The sequence below is a fragment of the Equus caballus genome, chromosome 3, assembly GCF_041296265.1.
Source record: "Equus caballus isolate H_3958 breed thoroughbred chromosome 3, TB-T2T, whole genome shotgun sequence".
NCBI lineage: Eukaryota > Metazoa > Chordata > Mammalia > Perissodactyla > Equidae > Equus > Equus caballus.
In genome coordinates this window covers 79747229-79772213 of record NC_091686.1, presented here as the reverse complement: position 1 = coordinate 79772213, position 24985 = coordinate 79747229, and the positions used below count along the sequence as shown (strand labels likewise).

Below are 24985 nucleotides of genomic sequence, written 5' to 3'. Positions count from 1 at the left end.
TAATAATTGTCCCTGATTTTTCTTTTAAAGATTTTCACCTGAGCTAACAACTGTTGCCAATCTTTTTTTTTTTTTTTTTTTCTGCTTTATCTTCCCAAACCCCCCAGTACATAGTTATATATCTTAGTTGCAGGTTCTTCTAGTTGTGGGATGTGGGATGCTGCCTCAGCGTGGCCTGACGAGCAGTGCCATGTCCGCGCCCAGGATTCAAACCCTGGGCTGCCGCAGCGAGTGCGGGAACTTAACCACTCAGCCACGGAGCTGGCCTCTGCCCCCAATTTTTTATCTATACTCCAGACATCTCACGTTAGCTCAAAACTGTACATCAAGACACATACTGGACATTCTCATCTGGGTATCATAGGAATGGGTCAAATTTAGTATATTCACAATGGAATCTATTATCATTCACCATAAATCATACTCCTGATTCAAATATATTAATGAAGATGCCACCATTCACCCTTTCATTTAAATGCCATCCTTTCCTATAATCCCACACCTAACTAGCCTCCAAACCTTACAGTTTATGAGAAATGTTTTTATTTTAGTTTCCTCTTTTTATCCTCACAAATATTAAAATTGTCCATAGGTAAGAATTTAAGCTACGGAATTATGTGCCACCAAAAAACAGGGAAGTGAAGGTGGGACTAAAGACATTGTGAGATAAATAAAGACAAATCACACTTTGATGATATAAAATAGTGAGTAAATCGATAAAAGGAATAGGGCAATAGAGGGAGAATAAAGAAAAGTTTTAGAGATAAACCAGCACATCTGGTGACATTTTGAATAGTGGAAGCCAGTTAAGGGGATAAAAAATACTGAGGATGACTTCAACTTTATTTGACAAGATAAAGACATTCACCTTAGGAGAGAAGTCAAGAGAACAAAGAATAGATCTAAGCTGTACTGAGTGTCTACAATAGGCAATACTCTAGGTTTTATTAAAATATTTTCTCATTTACTTCTATCAATTCTATAAATCAGCTATTGATTATCCTATTTTATTGTAAAAATAAATTACATTTCCAAGTTGTCAAGCTGCTTCCCAAAGTCACACCACAACTAAGTAACTAAGCTGTAATTCAAGCAATATTATTGGGATAAAAGACCCAATGTTATTTTTTTCTCATCCTTCTTTAATTGTGAAAATTAAGATACCTAAAACAAAATATTTATTCAATATATTTTTCATTATGTAGAAATATGATAAAACACATAGATATAGTGAATACTCTTAATATCCCAGTAGAATTTTCCATGATAAATTACATTTTTTTAATATCAGTGATGAGCATTATATATTCATTCAAATTCTGGACATAGTTGCTTGCAATTTGTAAGTAATATGTTCTGAGAGTAATACTTAATACGTATTCTGCCTTATACACCATGTTATGTTTATGGACATTTGAAACATTAAGAATTTTTAAATGAGCCCAATTTTGCAACTTAGGACATTCAAACTTTATTTTTTGTTGTTTCATTTTATTTATTCCATCAGTCCTAACCCAGCGCTATTGCTTTGTGGTGGGAGGCATGGGTTTATAGGTGTTTTATGTGTATTTGAATACGAAATCAGCTGTGTGTGCAGGAAATACGTCTGTTCTTTAATGCAAAACTTTATGTGAGTATAGAAATTAAAAAACTTAAAATATTAACAGCATCTTAAAAATCTATCACTTCTATACCAAATAATAAGTTCCTGTCTTTTCCATTCTGCAGTTTAATTACACAGTTGAGTATAAAGGGAGGCAGGGTTTAGGTGTGTGGGGTTGTGTGCTATTACCGATGGTATGCTACCTCATGGATGTCAATATTTTTCAAAAAATAATGCAGTCATCTGGTTGCCTTACTACATCTCTCTTAATTCAAGTAAATATCCATATTTCAAAATATGCAATTAAACATCCATCCATCAAACAATGAGCCCTTCATCAATTAAATTTTTAACAACCTACTATGTGATAGTCACTGAAATGGGAAGGGGTGGTCAAAACTGCCATAATCTCTGCTTTTAAAATTTTTACTTGGAAATGGATTTAAAAAAAGAATAATTATAATTAATTATATGCATGTGCTTGAAAGGAATATGTACAGGATTTTGTATAAGCGTAAACTAACTTCGTCTTGGAGTATAAGAGTCAACAGAAAAAAGATTCCCTAGAGAAATGATTTTGAAGACTCGATCTGAATGATAAAAAAAATTTAACAAGGTAAAGTGAAGGAAGACAAGTATTTCAGATCTGTGAAAACTCAGAAGTGAGAGAAAGCATGACTGCTTTTAGGTACTGAAGGAAGCAAAGCATGATGCGTTTTAGGTATTGGAAGAAGTCTGAAAAGGCTTGAGAAAATTATGTAAATGAAAGACTGCAACTAGATGAGTTTGGCAATATAAGAAGAGCTCAGATCATGCTAGAGTTCCTAGGACCTATTAAGTGTTTTTACTTAAATCAACACTGCATATCTATGGAAGAGTATTAAGCTGAGGAGTGACATGATAGACTTACATTTTAAGAAGTCCACATGGATTGGGGTGGGAATGAGTGACTGCATTAAGACCAATTATAATACTACTGTTATAGGCTGCTATAAAGTGACACAGTAGTGATGAACTTTCAGAGATTCTCTAGCTGAGAATATTCAATTTTTTTTTTTTAAGATTTTCTTTTTTTCCTTTTTCTCCCCAAAGCCCCCAGTACATAGTTGTATATTCTTCATTGTGGGTCCTTCTACTTGTGGCATGTGGGACGCTGCCTCAGCATGGTTTGATGAGCAGTGTCATGTCTGCGCCCAGGATTTGAACCAAGGAAACACTGGGCCTCCTGCAGCGGAGCGCACGAACTTAACCACTCGGCCACAGGGCCAGCCCCTGAGAATACTCAATTTTTGTTCATCTCAAATTGAAGCAGTATTTCTCCAAGAGTTAGCACACATATAAATAAATTACTAGGTTCCTTGGCAGTTAGGCAAGGTCATGTGACTGTGATCCAGCCAATGAAATATGCCAAAAGTAATTAGCTTCTATTCCAGCCTTGGCTCATAAAACTATGCCACTGTGCTCCTCTGTGCTTCTCCACAGGAAATGGGAAACAAACTGTTGAATATGGCAGAGCCTACATCAAGCTGGATCACTGCCAACCTTCTTGCCTGTCCAGTATTATCAGGAAAGCAAAAATGTTTCACATTTGGGGCCTACTTATTACCTCAGTTAAGCTATGCTAACTAATACACAACCTTGGATTTAATTTTAAAAATAAGTTGATTTTGTATACAACTTTAAAATCAGTTAAAGATATTTGGGCGTGTCACCTAATTTTCTTTTATCTAACTTAATTATTATCTAAGCTAGTCTTTACTAATTATAGTGACATGACACTTCACCATGCTGCTTACATATATTGTGCACAATATGCCCTTATATCATTTTTCAAAGTCATTTTTATTGGGATAAAATACACTGTATTCATTTCCCAGGAATGCCATAACAAATTGCTACAAAGTGGGTGACTTATAGAAATTTATTCTCTCGTAGTTCTGGAGGCTAGAAGTTTGAAATCAAAATGTCAGCAAGGTTGGTTCCTTCTGGAGGTTCTGAGGATGAATTTGTCCCATGTTTCTCTTCTAGCTTCTGGTAATCGCCAACAATCTTTGCCCCTTCTTGGCTACAGCTATATCACTCCACTCTCTTCCTCTCTTATCACGTGGCATTCTCTTTGAGTGTCTGTATCATGGGCCTCCACACAGCCTTCTTATAAGGGCACCAGTCATTAGATTTAGGGGATAGCCTTACACAGTATGATCTCAACTTGATTACATCTGCCAACACAGACCTGAATATCAAATATTGCCACATTCACAGGTCCCAGAGGTTGAGACTTTAACATCTCTTTTTGGGGAACACAATTCAATTGACAACATACATATACAACAAAATTCACCAATCATAAAAATATAATTCTTTGACTTTTACTAAAGAAAACACAGTTTGTAAACACTGTCATACTCATGATATGAAATACTTTCATCACCCCCAACAACTTTCTCCTGGCACTTTGCGGTCAATACACCACCAACGACAATCCCTAGCAATCACGAATCGGTTTTCTATCACTATAAATGTTTGCCTATTCTAGTATGTCAGATTAATGAGTCATACATTATAAAATATTTTGTGTCTGGTTTCTGTCACTTAGCAAAATGCTTTTCAAGTTCATCTATGTTGCTGTGTGTATCTGAAATATGCGCTTTTTTGTTGCTGCATAGGGTTCTGTCCACAAATCTGCCGTGATCTGTTTATCCTTTCTCCTGTGAATGGAAATTTTTCAACGTCCATCTGGGTGTAGTTCTACATCACCCCCATGGGTCTTAGTGGGTAAGAGAGACTGACAAGAATATGAAGCTCATGCTCATTGCTGTGCTGTGAACAATAAGGTCCTTTGACTTCTTTTGAAGCTAGAGGTCTCATGTCTTCTACCAGTAAGTGTGAAACCATGACAGGCACACTTAATAACTTACAGGTAGGGTAAAAGACAGTTTCTTTATGATCTCCTTTGTTGATGCTTATTCCAGTGACTAATTATTTCAAACTCGTATGCCCTAGGTTTTATTTTGGGCCTTATCGGTTTTCTCATTCTATTTGTTGTATATAGTTGACCTGATTTACATAAAATGTTTCCAGAGCTATCTGTCTATGAACAACTTTCAAGCATTTACATACAGTTCAAACATCCTTCTTTAACTCTAAATATGTATATGCTACCACATATATCCTATCATTGCATATCCTATTACATACTTGGGCATCCCCTCCTGAGTATCGAATAGTCATATCAAATGAACTATATCCACAATGAAATTTATTCAATATTCCACATAACATGTTTCTGATCCTAAATATATCATTGAACACTACTTCCTTCACCCATTCCGTCAAAGGATTTTCTACTACTGAACTTTCTCCTAGCTGTGAGATCCTACAGCTTCCATAGCAGCAATTTCTTTTCAATCTGATGCTATTTTCCAGCTTTCTTATTATTGAAATAATTTTCAAAGTTTGTGGCAGAAAGAACAGGGAAGTTGAGAAAGAATTTAGATATTTTGCTTTATCATTATTGAAGTAGAGAGGGAGGGAGGGGAAGAAAAAGGGGAAAAGAGAGACAAAAGCAGACAGAGGCTGAAGATGGCTGCAACTTTGATATGATATAGATATATAGATTAGAAGAGAAAATACATTGAAAGAAGAAGAAATTTAACATATAAGGAAAATCTGCTATTCCATCTTCTTTTACCAACATTTTCTCATTTACTTCTCATAATAAAACCATAAAATAACTATCAACACTACTCTTTTCTATTAGTGGCAAATAAATATCTGAGCAGTCAAGTTACTTGCCTTAACTCCACACTTAGGGTCATTTCAAATAGAGTTAAGCTACTTGAAGAAAATAGAAGTAAACCAATGTGAATTTATTTGTATTTCAACAATAGCTTTTAACATTTTTCATTATGAAATATGGCACTGAGAAAATATACAGAACAAAAATGTAGAACTCAATGATTTTAAAAAAAGAAAAAAAGTGAATTCACATAGCAGAACTCAGATAAAGATAAAAAATATTGGTACTTCCCCCAAAGTCACTTTGTTATCACTTTGCATTTTTACGTCTTTCTTCCCACCCCCCCCAGAGATAAATATTATCCTAATTTTATGGCAATGAATTCCTTACACACCTAATTCTGCACACTAAAAACTTGAGCTTAATTTGGCATGCATTTTGGAGCTAATATAAATGTAATCATCCAGTATTATTTTCTGTCTCGCTTCTTTTGCTTACTAAATATGTGTAAACTGGGACTGCTTATAATCCCTTTGTTTTTAATGCTGCATAGTATTCCATTGTGTCTATTTATAGCAATCTATGTAATCTACTCTAGGTGGATATTTGAGTTGTCTTCAATTTCTGGTCTATTACCAGTGTTCCCATGAATATTTAGCTGTAAGAATCTTGGAGAGTATACATATGAATGTCAGTTGGGTTTATACCTAGAAGTGGACTTGCTGACTCATGGAGAATTTGCGTGTTCAACTTTAGTAGATAATGTCAAATAATTTTCAAAAAACCTCTTTAACCAATTATACTCCTTCAAGTAGTATATGGGCATTCCTGCTGCTCCATATTTTCCTCACCACTTGTTAGAATTTTTCTTTTCTTTCTTCCCTTTTTGATATTGGCCATTTGGTTGAGTACACACTGGCATTTCTGTGATTACCTAAGAATTGAGTATTTTTCCATATTTATAATGTATTTAGAATTGTTTAGCTGTGAAGTGACTCTTTATGTCTCTCAGCATTTCTAAAATCGGATTCTTGATATTTTTATTGCTTTAAAACAATATTTCATGTAATCTGGATGTAGGACTTTTATAGGTTATATGTGTTGAAAATACCTTGTACAATTGAGCAAATTGCATTTTTACTGTCTTAATTATGTATATTGATGAAAAACAATCCTCAATTTTATGAAGTGAATTTATTAAAATTTTTAAATGATTAGTGATTATGTTTACTATCCTTTTTATATATCCCTGAGTTTGAGTTGCTAATATATAGTTTAGGATATTTGCATCTGTGTTCATGAGTGATATTGGTGGGTAATTTTCTTTTCTCGTAACATACTTATCAAGTTTTGGTGTCAAGGTAATGTGAGCCCCATGAAATGAGTTGTGCACGTTTCCACTTTTCCATTCCCTAGGAGATTTTTATACTGTCAGCAGAATTTATCACTTAAATTCTTGTTGTAATTCCCGAGTGAGACCGTCTAGAATTAGAGGTTCTTTTTGTGGAAAGATTGTACAATTACGGCTTCAGACTCTAAAAGTGATGTATAGCTACTTGGATTCTTCTTGTCTCATTTTTGTTCTGGAATTTTCCTAGGATTTGTTCATTTCGCCAAGTTTTTCAAATATATTGTCACGTAGTAATGATTCATAATTGTCATCTTTGCTGCTAGTTCTTTCATTCCTTTACTGTCCTAACCCCATTCTTCAACCTCATATGACTAATCTCCACTGTTGCTACTTTGAATAACATTAACATCTTTCAGATTTGACCAATTTTGTATTCCTAGAACATGTACCTTCTTTGCTACTTCGATGAACTTATTCTCTCATCTGGGCTCCTACAGGGCTTTCCTAACTCTTTGTCGCTATCTTCGTCACCTTCAAATGCCCCCTTCACATTGCCAGTGGAGTGAGAAAAGTAAAACACACGTATGATTGCTCTTTTTAAAAGGCTAACATATTCCAAGTATCTACATTATAAATTCCAGTGAATATTTCACTAGAATATTCTTTTCACCGTATTTTTATCTACTTAATTTATACCCTTGTTTTGGTTTAGTATAGGCACACTAACCTCAGCCAGGATGCATTTGCTGCCTACTGTCCTACCTACTGGGTTAGCATAAGGCTTTCCATGGGTCTATACCCTTACACTTATTTGTAATATTATCATTGCTTTAACTGCATTTTATCATAAGTTTCTGTTTGTATGGGCTTTCCATAACTAAATAATTATCTACTTAGTTCTTTAGATTATTTATCTTCATATCTCTGATTTTTCGCTTAGTAACTCACATCACTGAAACCCTCAAGGAATATTTATTAATATAATGATTGAATAGATGAATGAATAAAATATTTACTTTTAAACTAAGTCATTCTGATAATTAATATAGTGCCTAATGGTTTATTACAAGACATTAGAAAAGAGTAACAGTGAAGACAATAAAGTCAACATGTAGTCTCTGCCTTTGTTTTGCTCACTTTGTAATAGTCACTATTATCATGTGGTGGTTTAAGAGCTAGTGAGTATGCCACATCTCTTAAAAGTTTCCTGAGAAGTAAAGGCAGAATATCAAGTGTTTTTGAAAATTTTAAGGTTTCTACATGTACAAACTTAGGTTTTGGAATATCTGTATTAGTCCTGTTACTTACTGAAATATGTTATCTCCTGTCATTTCTCTTTCAAGCCGGGTAACAGAGGGGCAGTTTTTGGTATATAACTTAATTTCCATTAGACGTTGCCACAGCTATATATTGAATGAGTTAACCAAGGATTGCATCTGATTTTAATATTTAATTATTCTTTGTTATTCTATATATTTTTATAGATAATCTTTATGCATTTTCTTAGAAAAAACGATATAGCACTTATGAATGAATTTCAAAGAACTTCGGGGATTTTAATGCTTAATAATTGGTTCCTTATTTACAAATTCTCCCTATTCCTCCTTTTTTACCACTGCTTCTTAAATCCTGTATCGTTTATAAAATCCAACATGAATTATGCCTCCTTCCACGACATCTTCCATCCTCCTATCAAAGTGCATATCTCTTCATTTCTTTCTTCTGCTTAAAAGACTTCAGTGCTTCTCCATCACCTTCAAATTAAGACGCAAACTCCGGGGCATAGTGCGCAAACTCATTCATATCTCAGCCTTTTTGTAAACCCTTCCAGCCTCGTCTCTTTCTGCTCCTCTCCTCTGATCTATATCACAGACAAATTGGAGAAGTCGAATCCCAAGAACATTCATTGTTTCTTGCCTTAATGCCTTTGCACGTGTCCTTCTCTCTGCTTTGAAGGTTTTCTTTTCCATTTTCTGACTCTAACATATCCTTGAAGTGCTAAACTCCTGTTGGGATGGACGCCTTTCCAAACCCACTGATTTGCATCTGACATTCTCCCTATGGCTTTCCATTGCCCCACTGAATGCCACCGTGAGTACGTTAACAATATTACAGTGATCAGTATTCCTTCCAAAATCTTGTTCGACTCTGTACCCCTAGAACCAACCACAGTGCCAGGAAGCTCCATCCTTTTGTTAAATGAATGAATGAATATGCCGGTTTTGTGGACGTGCACTTACATAGGGCTCTTACTATTCTGTCAGCTTACTAGTTTCCCTGTCCTTTCTCCTCTCACTTCTCTCCTTATACCACACTTTCCATCCTGTGGATACATGTTTCATTTATGTGGCGGCTTGTCCTCGCAGATTTCTGCAGTTCACCCTGGGTGCTCCTTAGCATCTGCTAGCTTCCCCTCAGCTCCTAGTTTAAATAATGTTCCATATGCATTCTTCAAGGTTTATTGATTCTGCTCTCTAGAGAGTGCCCTATACTTCAAGTGAAGAATTTGAAAATATGGGCATCATTAAAATAAATTCCTGTGTTTTGGCCAAAATTCAGTTATGGTGCTGTAGTTGTTTGCAGATCTCAGCCTGGAAGCAAAGTTATAGAAACAAGAAATTGAACGTAAGTATCTAAACAACAGATTAATAAAGGAATTTTCCGGGTCTTAATTTTAATCAGTTTATTTGCCACAGGAGAATAGCGTTTGAAGTCAAGGTTTAAAATTCAAATACATATTAATGGAATTTATTATTGAAAAGCATAGAAGTTATAAACAAAGCTAAATTACAGGTAAAACAAATACAGGATGTGAGGAGAAACTTGGAATCTCACCAATATTGTGGTATAATTTTATTTATTTTTTTATAAGTGCTACTGACTTTGTAAAATGTTTCCAATAAGTTGCAGAAAGTTCACAAATTATTATATCTCAGAACCTGAGATAATTAATGTAAATATGCCTTCAAAATCTCTATCACCAGCTCAGAACTTTACCCTGAGGATGTAATCTTTTTTAAAAAATTGATCTGAAAACATCCACATGATTGTCCCATAAGCAACTCAAATTCACCGTGGCTACAACTGAAATTGTGTCAGCATTCTCTGCAAATCTTCTTCTCTTGTCGCCTGAATTTTCTTAATTATTAGGACCTTCATCCACTGAGTACACCATGTATAAGTCACCTCCCTCTCTGTGCTATATATGGCACCCTTCTGTCATCAAATTTGACCAATTCTACAGCAAATCTTTAGTGTATCTCTAGCCTGACTATTAGAGATTTTAGTGATTCTTTCATTTTTACTTGAATAATTGAAATATACTTCCATCTATCCTGTTCTTCAGATCAAACTCTCAGAAATCTCTTTTAATTTCTAATATTTCCTCAATTCACATCTAATCTTTCAGTGAATCCTATAGACTCTACTTGCAAACATATCCCTAATTTGAACATATTTAATCATTTCTGTTGTCAAACCAGTCCAAGTCATCACTCTCTCATTAAGACTACCGCAATAGTTTTCAAACTGGTCTCCTTATCTTGCCCCAAGAATTTTGTACACTGGTATGAAACATTGTTCTAAAGGATAAATCTGATCATAATTTCTATTACTTGCAATGTTTGTCTAAAATAAATCTCCCATCACACATGTTGAAATGCTTGGTAAAATATGCACAAACATAATATTTTAAGTATGTAGCTGAGACTTTAAGAAAGTTAAGTCAATACCCAAAGGCCAAAACATAAAGAATAAGCATGAAACTGGAGAAGGAAGCTTGCAAGGATAGTCAGTTGTCTAGTGGGGATTTATCAATCTTTGAAATCTAGAAGATTATACTGAAAGGTCTGGGGAAAGAAGGCCACATCTTGGGACTGCACAAAATACAGCAAACTGAGAACCAGGCTTAAATATAAAACTCTAAAAAGACTCTATCTTTTGTGAGAAATTGTAGAATACAATAAATTGTCATCCATCAAGGAACAATAAGAACACATCTTTGTGTCATTCTATGCTTTGCTTGGAAAAATACAGTCACTCGTGAAAATCATCAGCACAATCACTGCTGGTTTGAGGATATAAATTCATGCTAGAGTTTTGCCAAGAAATGCAGCTATGTACTTGCCAGGAGAAGTAGCTCCACTAAAGTGCACGACAAAGGAATGCTCTGTTGAGGGGGGCACACTGTCAGGCAGCGCTGAAGATCGTGTCCACCAGCAAAGCACTGCCTGAGATTGTTCCGAAGGAAAAAGTCACAAACCACAGAAACAAAGAAAACAGACAACAAAGTATCGTAAGCAATAATAAGCAGAAAGAACACACAGCAGAAATAGACCCCCCAAAACTTTGTGTAATTATTATAACAGCTGTCATTTGACCAGTGCACACCATGTCAGAGTACTTCCCATGTGCTAATATTTAATTCTCAAAAGAACGCAAATAGATATCGGCAATGTTTCCATTTTCCATATGAGAAAAGTGAAATGGGTAAGTTTAGAGTATTTCCTCTTTTCACGTGTGAAATAGAAGTTACATATTCAAATTCTGGCCTTCTTGCTTTTAACTACCATGCTACGCTGCTTCCTATTAGAAAGATCAGCTACTGACTATTTTAGTGTATTGAAAATGATTAAAGTACTCAAAGATGGACCCGAAAACATGAACAAGAAATAGGAGCTTATCACACACACACAAAAACCCAACGCTAGTGTTTTAAAAAGGAAAGAAAGAGAATTTGTTAAAAGAAAATTATTACTGCCAAGATTAATCTTGGATTATAAGAATAGCTGAGTTCATTTTTTTTTTTTACTTAATAGCATCATTCTTTAAAATTTATTGGTAAGTTTGCTCACTCAAACTTTCAGCAATTCTTTAATGGAATTTAAGGCATTCAAATTCATGCATTAATATGAAACTGACTTTTTTTTAAAATGTGCCTTCAGGGTCAAGGAAGAAAACTGCAATAGTCATTGGACATCTGGCCCAGACTGCCGGTTTCCTGATGAAACTGAAACCTGGGTTTTATTTGTCTTCTCTAATTCCTTTTGAGTCCTTGGAGTTTGTGCCATGATGCTAGGTAACACAAATAATGAGATTTTGCAAACATTAATTTTCTCGACATAAGTCCTTTAGGAGCTGGCATCTTGCTGAATTTTGTAGGTGTGGATTGTGTTACAACAATCTACGGCATCCTAAGAATTCCTGCACGGAATGTTATGGGAAGTATCCCTTCCAATTCCAATGTCTTGAGATACATATGGGCAGTACATGGGGAAGGCATCCTGGGCTATAGCTGCTGAAGTTACTCCAAGTTTCTCTAGACAGAGACAACTCTCTGGCTAGGACTGAACATTGTAAGACTTTGAAGATAATGAATTGTAAACTTCAATTTCTTAGGACTTTTAACTAAGAAGGTCAACAGTATTTGATTTCAGACTAATTAATTTGATTTTAACCTAAGAATTTTGGATTTTCATTTCTTCGGTACTCTAAACTCAAAATTCTTGGATTTTAATCCTCTCCCCAACGTCATAGTAGATAAAATAATTTCTTTTTGGATATGAGGGCAATACTGTACTGTTGGTATTTAAATTTTGGAATATCTGTGTGTGTGTGTGTGTGTGTGTGTGTGTGTGTGTGTGTATGAGGAAGAGCCCTGAGCTAACATCTGTTGTCAATCTTCCTCTTTTTGCTTGAAAATGATCATTGCTGAGCTAACATCTGTGCCAATCTTCCTCTATTTTATGCAGGATGCTGCCACAGCATGGCTTGATGAATGGTGCTATGACCATGCCTGGGATCCAAACCTGTGAACCCTGGGCTGCTGAAGTGGAGCACGTGAACTTCACCATTACGCCAGGCCGGCCCCTTAATTATTGGAATATCTCAGTATAAGTTAATCCTCTTGCAAAATTTCTGATAAACACAACATGGCCAGACACCATTTTGCATGAGAACTAGAAGAGTGTTGAGTTCAGTTGATTTAACATGTTTATTTTTCTTAAACCTAATGACTTAGGAATTAAAAATCATGTGGATTGTCGGAGAAAAACATATTCTTCACACTTAATATCTTCTTCCATTGGGAGAAACATCCAATAAAGTAAAAATTTTTGGACTTTCTCCATTAGATGCCTTTTGATAAATTTCCCCTTTTGTTCCGTGTTTATAGAATTTGACAGAGCAACATTAGGTTTATATATGGATATTTTTGAGCTCCACTATTTTTAATTTCTTGTTTTAATTTCTTAGCCCTGTAGGGGCTAAGGCAACATGCAAAACAACCCAAAGGAGGCCTCATTAGTGTCTTGCTAAATTAAATTATTCGTATAGGTCCTTAATTTGGTCAATCAGAATAAAATAAAGCCAGATTTGGGAACATAGTCCCCTTGCTCATGAGTTTAATGAGTAACACTATGAAAACTGGGTCCCAGCTGGTACCAGGAAGGATAAATTTCCCAAACTTTTCAGGACAGAGTCAACTGCCCCAAGGTCAGGATTATCTCATGTTCCGGTACTGCCCCTCCATAGAAAATTGTGTATTTAAAAAGGTAAAATAAAATTAAAAATCCAAAGAAGTCTTTCTGCCACAGGAAATATTCAAGGTCAGGCAGTTCCTATGCCCACCCCCCCTTGATTTCTAGAAAGGGGAAGTATTTTTATACTATACATTCATTTTTCTGCTGGACATTCCACTTCAAGACTATGTTTCCTCCTTTACAAGCTATAAAACTGCCTTTCTTGGAACAACATTCTACATAAGGAGAAATCTAGCTATTTAGACAATTTTTATGCTAATTATCTCATAACAACATCTGAGAAACAACACACAAATGGTTGTAATATGTTTATGGCTCATTTAAATTAGCAAAGAAAACCCCTGAAAATGCAAAATACTTGTGGATAAAGTCATAGACAAGCAATATGGTTCTCAGATCATGTTTCTACCTGGAGAACATACCTCCTCAAACTACCATGGAAGTCCAAATTAGCTGAAACTCTCTCCAGATACATAGAGAAAGAAACCTATGTTCTGTCTTTCTTCCTTTTTAACTTCTATATTAAAATGTTGATATCGCTTTTTAGTTTAATTCATTTCTCTGTAGAATAGAGAGATAAACGATCTTTCTGCCTATTGATGTCTTATTTTCATATGTCTAAAATAGTCTTAGCAAGACATTCATCTAGGTAGATTACTACTATGAGAAACAGTGGATGAGAACGATTTTTAATAGAGGTGGTTAAGTTAGATAACTGAGGTAAAATCTTAAATGTTAGGAAAATACTGTCAAACGAGGCTTCTCATTTCCCTCATGTGATAAATGGGAATACTATGACTATTACCATGTAAACTTCTGAGAGGTGAATGACATGATCCATATTAAGCACTTAGCAGAATGTATGGCTACTAATACTCAACATTTATGAAAACTTTAGCTTTCTTGGTTCAAAAATATCTACTGTGGAGATGGTTACTACACAATGCTAATTTATGTTGTCTCAATTGCCACAGGTTTAAAATGTACTCATTTGTAATAATATTTTTATTACTTGACTATAGATGTACTATAGTTCAGTACAACTGAGTTTGTTCTTTATGTGACTGTGCCTATTTTGGAGTTTCTACATGCATGTATTATCTGAAAGCATTAGCCACTCCATAAAATTTTAACCATTTTTTTGTTTATCTTACATTTAAAATTATAAATTCTTTGTAATGTGATCATGATTGCATGCCACTCTCATTTTTTTCTAGGAGGAAAAGTTGGTATTGGATAAAATTGAATACTATAAATTATGAAAATATTTGTACATTTCATGTGACATTTCTCTTATTGGTGGTATCTAGCAATCTTCAAACACAGTAGAACATAAAGCGTTAACACACCATCTATTATCTGGTTCATAATATTAGCAGCATATTTTATTTAATGCAGTACAAGCATTTTAAATTACATGCTTGAATCATCTTCTTTTACACGCACACATATATACAAATGCATGAGAAACTAAGATAAAACATAAAAAAAATTATAATTTTTAGAAAAAATAAATTTATGGAAATTATAGAAGAAAATGTATTCAGTATATGTGCCTTGAAGAATTGAGTAATATAAAAAAATAAGGAAGTCTATTACTGGTAAAAATGATAAATTGGCAACAATGTCATCTTGTAATAAGAATGATAAAATTTTACATGTTGATCTTAGAAATATGTCGTGTTCAACATGAATTGAGTCTTCAAAAGTTAGTCTTCAAAGAACCGTGCAACATGGATGATATAAGACTTTGGGATTGTCTGAAAATATCTTTATCAGAAGGAGATTTTACGTTTGGGAAAAATACGGAACTTTTAGATTATGACAGACAATTAGAAAGGAAAGGACCTATAAATCACATCAATACAAAACTTAGGTAAATGCCCTCATTATCTATTGTTAACCTGGAGTTATACTGCTTCTCTGGAGGCTTTAGGAGGTATGAGGACCGTCTGTCTATTTCATCATTAATGGGGAATGCTCTGGCCTGTGTTGCCTGGAGAATAGGGTCACTAATTTTCTATAGGGCACAGAACCGTCTTGCTCACTAACCCTGCTGAGGCAAATAGAAGCCTTCTGGTTTTTATTTTGATGTGCTAGATTGTAGTTTTGGGCACAATTTCAAGTTCTGAAGGAACTCACTATGATTCTTATATTTTATTTTGCTTGTTCTCTGTTAATGAACATTATGAACCATGAACTTATTGAGAAAAAAATCAATATTCTTTACTTTATGGGCACAGGTATGTGCCTGAAAAAGCTTGCTTTTCTGTCCTTCTAATAAGGTAGACTTTAAATATTAGCCTTTTATATAAGTTATAAAGGTGTGTCCACAGTGAGGCTTTTTCCATGGTGGCATCTCATTAATTTAATTAGGAAATCAGCTTGAGATCCTTCCAGATAGTTTTAGCATTCAGGAAACAACTAATATTGTGTCCGTTGCTACCATGTAGGATTAACTTACTGTGTATCTTTCTATATTGCATCGTTGCTGGCCCAATGTACTCATTTGAGGAACACTTTGTTATGCGTTCAAACTTCAATGGACATTTCATTGTCTGAATGAATCAATTTCTACATATTTAGAATAATAGCTTATTTTTGTTGCATTTGTGTATGAAAACACCTGCAACTCTGTAAAAAAGTCAATAGAGCATTACAACTTGTCCATGAACGTCAATAATAAAAATCTTATGATTCTTAATATTTAATTAAAAATAAATTATTGATTCCTAATAATCAAATATCAACATTTTATTGAATATCAAGGGAATATTAATCAGGCATAAATTTACTACTGAGTTAGTATTTCTGTTTTATACACTTTGGCAAGTAAGAATTAGTAAGAAAAAATTTTGAGAAAAAATCGTATGACTGATATGACTTTAAGACTGAACACCACTCTTAGAAGTGTGGTAATACAGATATTCGGGGGGGGGGGGGAAGAATAATAATGAAGACAGGTAAATGCTAGACAAATTACAGCAAACATATTTTAAAAATACTTTTGAACTCACAAGAAATAAGGATGTTAACGAAAAATAAGAAAACATAATAAACAAGACATAAGCTAATATCAGAGTGGCACTGAATACAGAAGCCATAATTTCTCATATTTATTAACAATTCTAGGAACATAAATGTGAAGAGATGAATGACTCCACGAAGAATAGGATTCTGGTTCTGGGACCCTTATAGGAAGTCATCCCTCAACATAGATGCTTCATAATTCACGTAGATGAAGTACTGATAAATGTCAGTTTACAATAAAAACATCGTAACAAATGCCATGAGAAGGCAATCTACCATAAGCATGAGCTAGCCAAAACAGTACTCAATAAATTCATATCCAAATAATTCAAAATTGGAGGTATTATATACAGATTATAAAGTAAGTATGTAGAAAGTTTTGAAAATAATGTATACAAAATCTTTTAATAAGCAAGAAAAAGAGATGACAAAAATTCAGAATATTACTGTGTGTTTAGATTTAGAAATAAACTAATTTAAACTTCTAGTAATTAAAAGTTTTGGTGTCAAAATTAAAAACAAAAAATAAAATATAATCTTAGGATGGTTTAAAGAGTGGATTAGAAACAAGCATAGAAACACTTACTAGATTGATCTTAAGTCATGATACAGTCAAAAGCAAAAGATGAAACTCGGGTAAGAGGCACAGCCAGTAAGGCAAGAAGGTGTACCATACATCTAATCTGAGTTCCAGAAAAGAATAAAGAAAACAATGGGGAGGCTATATTAAAAAATATGATGAGAATTTTTCAATATTGGTGAAAAATATCAATCCTCTGTTTCATGAAGGACATCACATTCCAAGCAGAATAAATAAATTCATATCCAAAGAATACCAAAGACAAGATCTGAAAGCAGCCAAATAGAAAAGAGAGACCGCATACAAATCAATGGTTATTAGACTGACAGCAGTTTCTTCAATAGCAGAGAAAATATTACATTGATAACATCAAAGTGACAAGAGAAAATATTTGTCAATATAAAATCATGTACTTAGGAAAACTATCAATATGGAAGGGAAAACAAACACATTTTCAGGTTAACTAAAACCATTTACCAGCAATCGATCTTTTCTAAAGATTTCATAACAAAGATGGTCCCACAAATAGTTTCAATTTTAAAATTTTCAATATTATTACTGTACCATTCCCTTCCATGGCCATAGATTACACAACACCAAAAATGTTGGTTTTCAAAAATATAGAAAATGTCTTCACACAACATTTTGAACCTAAGCTTAATGTTATGCAGCAAATATTTCTTCCAATTTTGGTAACTTGCTGGACAATTGGCTCTATCATTTCCTTGGATACCAGTGATGGTGTAAAAACTGTATTAGAGCAACAGGAAATTGTTAAGAGAGAAAGGAATTTCTGGTAGTCCAAAGAATAGGTCCCTCCTCTCAGGCTATATTTTCAACCAAATTGAAAACTATTAGTTTAGCATTGTGTTTCTTATCTGTGATGTTTATATCCTTAGGGTTATGCAGCATAAGGCATACTAGCAACACACAAAGACACAGAATAAGAATGCTGTATTAATTCTACTGGAGTGGAAGATAAAATTCGTGATTTTAAAACATAAACTAATGCAGGGAAAGCATGTTTAAAGGAAAACTTATAGCATTGAATGCAGATATTAGAAAAGAAGAAAGAGCCAGAACCAATCATCTAAGTGTCCACCTTAGGAAAGTAGAAAAAGCGGAGCAAATTGAACCCAAAGTAAACAGAAGACAAGAAAGAATAATTACAACAGAATCAATGAATTTGAAAATAGAAAATCAAAAACTGATTCTTTGAAAAGATCATTAAAATTGATAAGCTTCTAGCCAGTCTATTTCAGCAAAAAAGAAAGAAGACACAAGTTTCTCATATCATAAATGAAAGAAGGGACAGCACTACAGAGCCTATGGGCATTAAAAGATTAATAAAGGAATACTATGAACAACTCTATGCCCACAAACTTGATAACCTAGATGAAATAGACTAATTCCCTGAAAGGCACAAGCTGCACAAAACACAAACCAATGAAAGAAGAAAAGACAACAAAATAAGGCTATATATATTAAAGAAATTGAATCAATATTAATAACTTTCCAAAAGAGAAACACCAGGCCCAGATGGGTTCACTGGTGAATTCTACAAAACATTTAAGATAGAAATTATACCAATTTCAGAGGATAGAAGCAGAGGGAGCATTTTTTAAGTCATTCTATGAAGCCAGCATTGCCATAATTCCAAAACCTGACAAAGATATTACAAGACAAGAAAACTAAAGACCACTGTCTCTCATGAATATAGATGTAAAAATTCTCAACAAAGTATTAGTAAATCAAATCCAACAATATATAAAAAGGATTATACACTACAACCAAGTGGGATTTACCCCAAGTATACAAGGCTGGTTCAAAATTCAAAAATCAATTAAGGAAATACATGATATCAATAGACTAAAAAAGAAAAATCAAATGATCTTATCAATAGATGAAAAAAAAGCATTTGACAAAATCCAATACCGGTTCATGATAAAAACTTTCAGTAGACTAGAAATAGCAGAGAACTTTCTCAACTTGATAAAGAACACCTATAAAAACCTACAGCTAACAGCATATTTAGTCATGAGAAACTTGAAGCTTTTCCACCAAGATCAAGAATAAGGCAAGTATGTACTCTATCACTCCTCCTTTCAACACTGAACTGGAAGTCCTAGCTAATGTAGTAAGACGAGAAAAGAAAATAGAAGGTATACAGATTGGGAAGAAATAAAACATTGTTAACAGATGACATGATTGTGTATGCAGAAAATCCAAAAGAATCAACAAAAAACCTCTTAGAACTAAGCAGCAATTATAGCAAGTTTGCAGGATACAAGACTAACATACAAAAGTCAATTGGTTTCCTATATATCAGCAATAAGCAAGTGGAATGTGAAATTAAAAACATGATACCATTTAAATTGGCACCCTCCCAAAATAAAATACTTAGGTATAAATCTAAAAAAATGTACAAAATATATATGGTGAGAACTACAAAACTGTGATGAATGAAATCAAGGAAAATCTAAATAAATGGAGAGAGATTCTGTGTTCACAGATAGGATGACTCAATATTGTCAAGACATCAGTTCTTCTCAACTTGATCTATAGATTCAATATAGTCCCAATCAAAATCCAAGCAAATTATTTTGTGATATAAATTATAAACAGATTCTAAAATTTATATGAAGCAGCAAAAGACCCAGAATAGCCAACTCGATATGGAAGTAGAACAAAGTTAGAAGACTGACAGACACTACACAACTTCAAAACTTACAATAAACCTACAGTAATCAGGGTAGTGTGGTACTGGCAAAATAATAGACAAACAGATCAATGAAACAGAAAGGAGAGCCCAGAAATACACCCACACAAATATACTCAACTGATCTTTGAAAAAGGAGCAAAGGCTATACAATGGAGCAAAGACAGTCTTTTCAATAAATAGTGCTAGAACAACTGGACATCTACATGCAAAAGAATAAGTTTAGAGACAGATCTTACACCAGTCACAAAAATTAACTCAAAATGGATCATAGACCTAAATGCAAAAGGCAAAACTATAAAGCTCCTAGGTGATAACATAGGAGAGAACCTAGATGACCTTGGGTATGATGATATCTCTTTAGATACGACACTAAAGGCACAATCCATGAAAGAAATAATCGATAAGCTGCACCTCATTAAACTTAAAAACTTCTACTCTACCAAAGACAATGTCAAGAGAATGAGAAGACAACCCACAAACTTGTAGAAAATATTTGAAAAAGATGCATCTGATGAAGGACTGTTACTAAAATTTCTTAAAATATCTTAAAACTCAACAATAAGAAAACAAACAGCTGGATTAAAAATTGGGCCAAAGACTTTAACATACACCTCAACAAAGAAGATATACAAATGCCAAATAAGCATATGAAAAGATGCTCCACATCATATATCATCAGGGAAATGCAAATTAAAATAACAATGAGATACCACCACACACCTACTAGAATGACAAAAATGTAGAATACTGACAACATCAAATGTTGGCAAATATGCTGAGCAACAGGAACTCTTGTTCATTGCTGGTGGGGATGTAAAATGGTCCAGGTACTTTGGAAGACAGTTTGGCAATCTCTTACAAAACCAAAGATACTCTTACCATATGATCCACCAGAAGCATCAGACACTTCTTGGCATGTAGCCAAAGGAGTTGAAAACTTATGTCCACACAAAAAACTGTACACACATATTTATAGCAGCTTTATTCATAATTACCAAAACTTGGAAGCAGCCAACATTTCCTTCATTAGGTGATTAGATAAATAAACTGTGGTACATTCAGACAACAGGGTATTATTCAGTGCTAAAAAGAAATGAGCTATCAAACCAAGTCATAGAGGAATCTTAAATGCATATTACTAGGTAAAAGAAGCCAATCTGAAAAGGTTGTCTGATTCCAACTATAGGACATTCAAGAAAAGCAAAATTCTGGAGACAGTAAAAAGATCAGAGGTTGGGCAAGGGGAGGGATGAATAGGGAGAGCCCAAAAGATTTCTAGGATGGTGAAAATACTCTCTATGTTAATATAATGATGGGTATATGTCACTGTATATTTATCCAAACCCACGGAATTTACAATACCAAGAGTGAACCAAAATGTAAACTGTGAACTTTTGGTGACGATGATGTGTCAGTGTAGGTTTATCAAGTACAACAAATGTATCACTCTGGAGAGGAGGGGTTGTAATACTGACAATGAGGGAGGCTATGCATGTGTAGGGGCAGGGAGTATATGGGAAATATCTGTACCTTCCTCTTAACTTTTCTCTGAACCTAAAACTACTCTAAGAAATTAGTCTTTAAAAAAACATAAATTATGGCATATCAGATGAATTTTGCACTGCGAGGCTCTACTTCAAAGTTAGCATCCTTTCCCCTGCCCCAATTCTAGAGGTGCACACACTATCTGTAACAGCCCAGAGGTCCCAGGAGATCACAGGAGACCAGCACGGTCAGTTTCTAAGGATTAAGGAAAATTTAAGAATCCTCATCTTTTAATGAAACCTCATAAAATTTCAATGTTGACAACAAATTCCAAAATGTAAATACATGCTGAAGGTTCTACCTACATTACCAAAAGCAAAACATGCCTTCAGACTATAGGTCACAGACCATTCCTTCCTCGTGTTTGCTATAAAATCTTTGCCCCATAATCTTACACGCAACCCCTACAGTTGGTGATTTAACCCAAATTAAATGGATGTTACCACTTCAGATAATTTTAAACTAAGGCCCATAGTAAAAATCTTATATTTCAGTTGAATGAAAATTCCATAAAGTCAGGGATGTGGCCTGTGTTGTTCATCACTCCACAGTGTACCCAGCGACTACACAATTAACCTGGCACATCGTAGCTACTGAGTATTTGTAAACAGTAAATATATATATATGTAATTTATGAATAAATTATGCAAAGAAGTAAATCAAGGGATATATTTAGGTCCTGTAGCCCACATTCTAGTTTCTGTCCTTCAATCTTACTATTAGCATATTTTCCCCACACCCTCTTAAGTGTACTCAGTCTAACTTAGTAATAAATACTTTGAATTTTGCTGGAGTGACCTTGGTAAATTTCTTATTACTGTATAGTCATCTTCAAAATCTATTAAAGGAACTGTAGTCTGAGACCAGGGTCTCGAGTCATCTCCTTCTTAGCAGGAGGTAGTACTAACGATCAGATGTAGAATTAACAAAAGATATAAAATGCAACTTTTTTGGTTATAAAAATTATAGAATTTAAAAGACCCCACGGTGTTCAGCCGCCGACTCTGTCGCGTCGTGACGTGTGCTGAATCGCGGGAAGGACCCCGGGTCCCCGGGAAACAGCAATGGAGTCAGTGGTCATTGAGGACGTGGTTGTGAACTTCACCCCAGAGGAGTGGGCTTTACTGGATCCTTCACGGAAGAAACTCTACAGAGATGTGATCTGGGAAACCTTCACGCACCTGGCCTCAGTAGAAAGCATAGGGTAGGGAGACTCTGTGAAAGCGAAGAGGGTAGTCAATGTGGAGAAAACGTCAGCCTTCTTCCAAATCTCAGTCTGAACAAGAAAACTACAGGAGCTAAACCATGGGGATGCAGTGCATGTGGAAGAGTCTTCACGCATCATTCATTGCTTAAAATGCACATTAGATGTCACACTGAACATAAAACATATGAGTATCAAAAATATGGAGAGAAGCCATATCAATGTAAGGAATGTGGGAAAGCCTTCACTTATCTTACTTTAGTTCAATCACATGAAAGAACTCATACTGGAGAGAAACCCTATGAATGTAAACAATGTAGTAAAGCATTCACTTGTTCCAGTTATCTTCAAGTACGTGAAAGAATTCATACGGGAGAGAAACCGTATGGATGTAAGAAGTGCAGTAAAGCATTCGCTTCGTCCAGTTATCTTCGAATACATGAAAGAACTCACGCTGGAGAGAAGTCCTTTAAATGTAAAATGTGTGGTAAAGCCTTCATTTCTACCATTTCTCTCGCAACACATGGAAGAACTCACACTGGAGGGAAACCCTACGAATGTAAAAAATGTGGTAAAGCATTCGCTTCTTCCAGTTATCTTCGAATACATGGAAGAATTCATACTGGAGAGAAACCCTATGAATGTAAAAAATGCAGTAAAGTATTTATTTGTTCCAGTAATCTTCGAGTCCATGAAAGAAGTCACACTGGAGAGAAACCCTTTGAATGTAAAATCTGTGGTAAAGCCTTCAGTTGTAACAGTTCTCTTTCAAGACATGAAAGAATTCATACAAGAGAGAAACCCTACGAATTTAAAACATGCAGTAGAGTATTCACCTTTTCCAGTTCTCTTGAAAAACATGAAAGAACTCTGGAGAGAAAACCTCATGAATGTCAGGAAAGTGGGATAGGCTTTATTTCTCATGCAGACTTTTGAGGATATGCATAAATGCACACGAGAGGATAAACCATGTAGACATAAATAATTTGGGATAGATTTTGTCATCCCAGTTCTTCCTGAAGGCATGAAAGGACTCACTTGATAAAAATGTCTTGAATGTAAACAGCATGAGAAACACTTCAGTTGGCCTACATCTTTCTGTGTGAAACTCCCACCAAAAAGAAATGTAAAGGTAAGTCCTATGAAAAAGCTTCACGGAATTTAATTTGTATGTGAGCTTCTAGAAAACTTTCAACAGGAAAGAATTGTTATAAAAGTAGTAAGTAGATTGTATTTATCAAACTTCTTTATTAAAGTGCAACATTGGACTGTGGATTTCTATTAATTACTTCAGAAATGAATATTGAGGTGAGATGATTCTGCTAGTCATCCTTCATAAATAGTAAATAAGATTCATAGGTAATGCTTTTCCCTTAAATCAGTTAATAATTTTTTATCTTTACTTTTTTTTATAATGTTTTAATTTTTCTCTGTTAAGGGGCCATTGAAAAGTGACAGTTTGTATTTGTTGTGATTTTCTTAGTGGCCTTGTATTTACAGTTCCTGCTTGTGCCTCATCCATTGTACACATTGTACATGTTTCAGAGAAAGCTCCTTTTTGGGGTTGGTGGGTGGAGGAGCCTGTTTTTATTTTCTGTACTATTAAACAGTTGGAAAAAATTATGTATGGCAAGTTTATCCAGTAGTGTACTTCCTGTGAATTATTTTCCTATTTGGGCCTTTGCTGTTTGTCCTTCCTTCTGACTGGCATTTGGTGAATAGACTTTGAATTAAGTAGAGGCCTGTGGCAGGGCAACAAAATCTAGAGCTGGACACATCACCCCTGTACTGCATCGTGTCAGTGAGGGTAATCTGAAGAGCTAGATCTTTAAGAATCCATCCCCTTTATGTGCCGTGTTGGAATTGCCCAATGGCCTCACTTACATGAGATTTGGAAGGCAGAAGCACACAAGGCCTTAGGCAGATTTTTGAGTGACGACACAGGGAGGGAGACAGTTACGTATGAGCTTCAAGGACACCACCTTCCAACCCTTTTTCTGGATTCTTTGCCCTTCTTGTCAAGAGTATCTTGAAAACCACCAATAACTAGTTGATTTCCATATTGTTAGAGATGCATTTTCCACCAGTTTTACATCAAAGATCCATTCGAGTTAGGGTCTTTCTGTAAGGCCTCTTGTGTCCACCAGGAAGCTAATTCAGACCTTTGTGGGTGGGAGTATTGTCTGATTCCTCTTTTCTCTAGATGATAATGGAATAAGGTCTGATGTGTATAGGAAACACCTTGTGCTATTGATAGTGCTAGTGAGCACATTTTCCTGCTTCACCATGGCATCTACAATGGGACATAAAAAGAAGCACCTGTGAGTTTGTTTCCCTGCTCCGTTGTGCAGTGGCTGCCTTGACCCAGTTGTTCTATGTGAGAACAATCACCTTGCGTGTGCTGGGAAGACTGTGTGTTTCCTGTTACTTGTAGCTTGAATGGATTCCCTCGATGTGTTCTCAGTAACATTTGACTGTATGTCAATAAAACTATGTCCATTTGTTTGTGAAATAAAAAAAAAAAATTATAGAATTTATTTTTTATGACATATTACAAGGTCTGAAGCAAATAATTATTTCTACAATGTCCACAGTATGGCATTGATCCAATGTCATCCAGCTAATTCTTTTGTAATTGTCATATTTTAAGATGAACATAAACAATTTTGCAG

At 34.8% G+C, this 24985-nt stretch overlaps 1 pseudogene; it reads left to right on the top strand.

The window, feature by feature from the left end:
* The first annotated feature begins 22137 nt into the window (after positions 1 to 22137).
* LOC138923688 (zinc finger protein 791 pseudogene) lies at positions 22138 to 23249 on the top strand (annotated as a pseudogene).
* The last annotated feature ends 1736 nt before the right edge of the window (positions 23250 to 24985 follow it).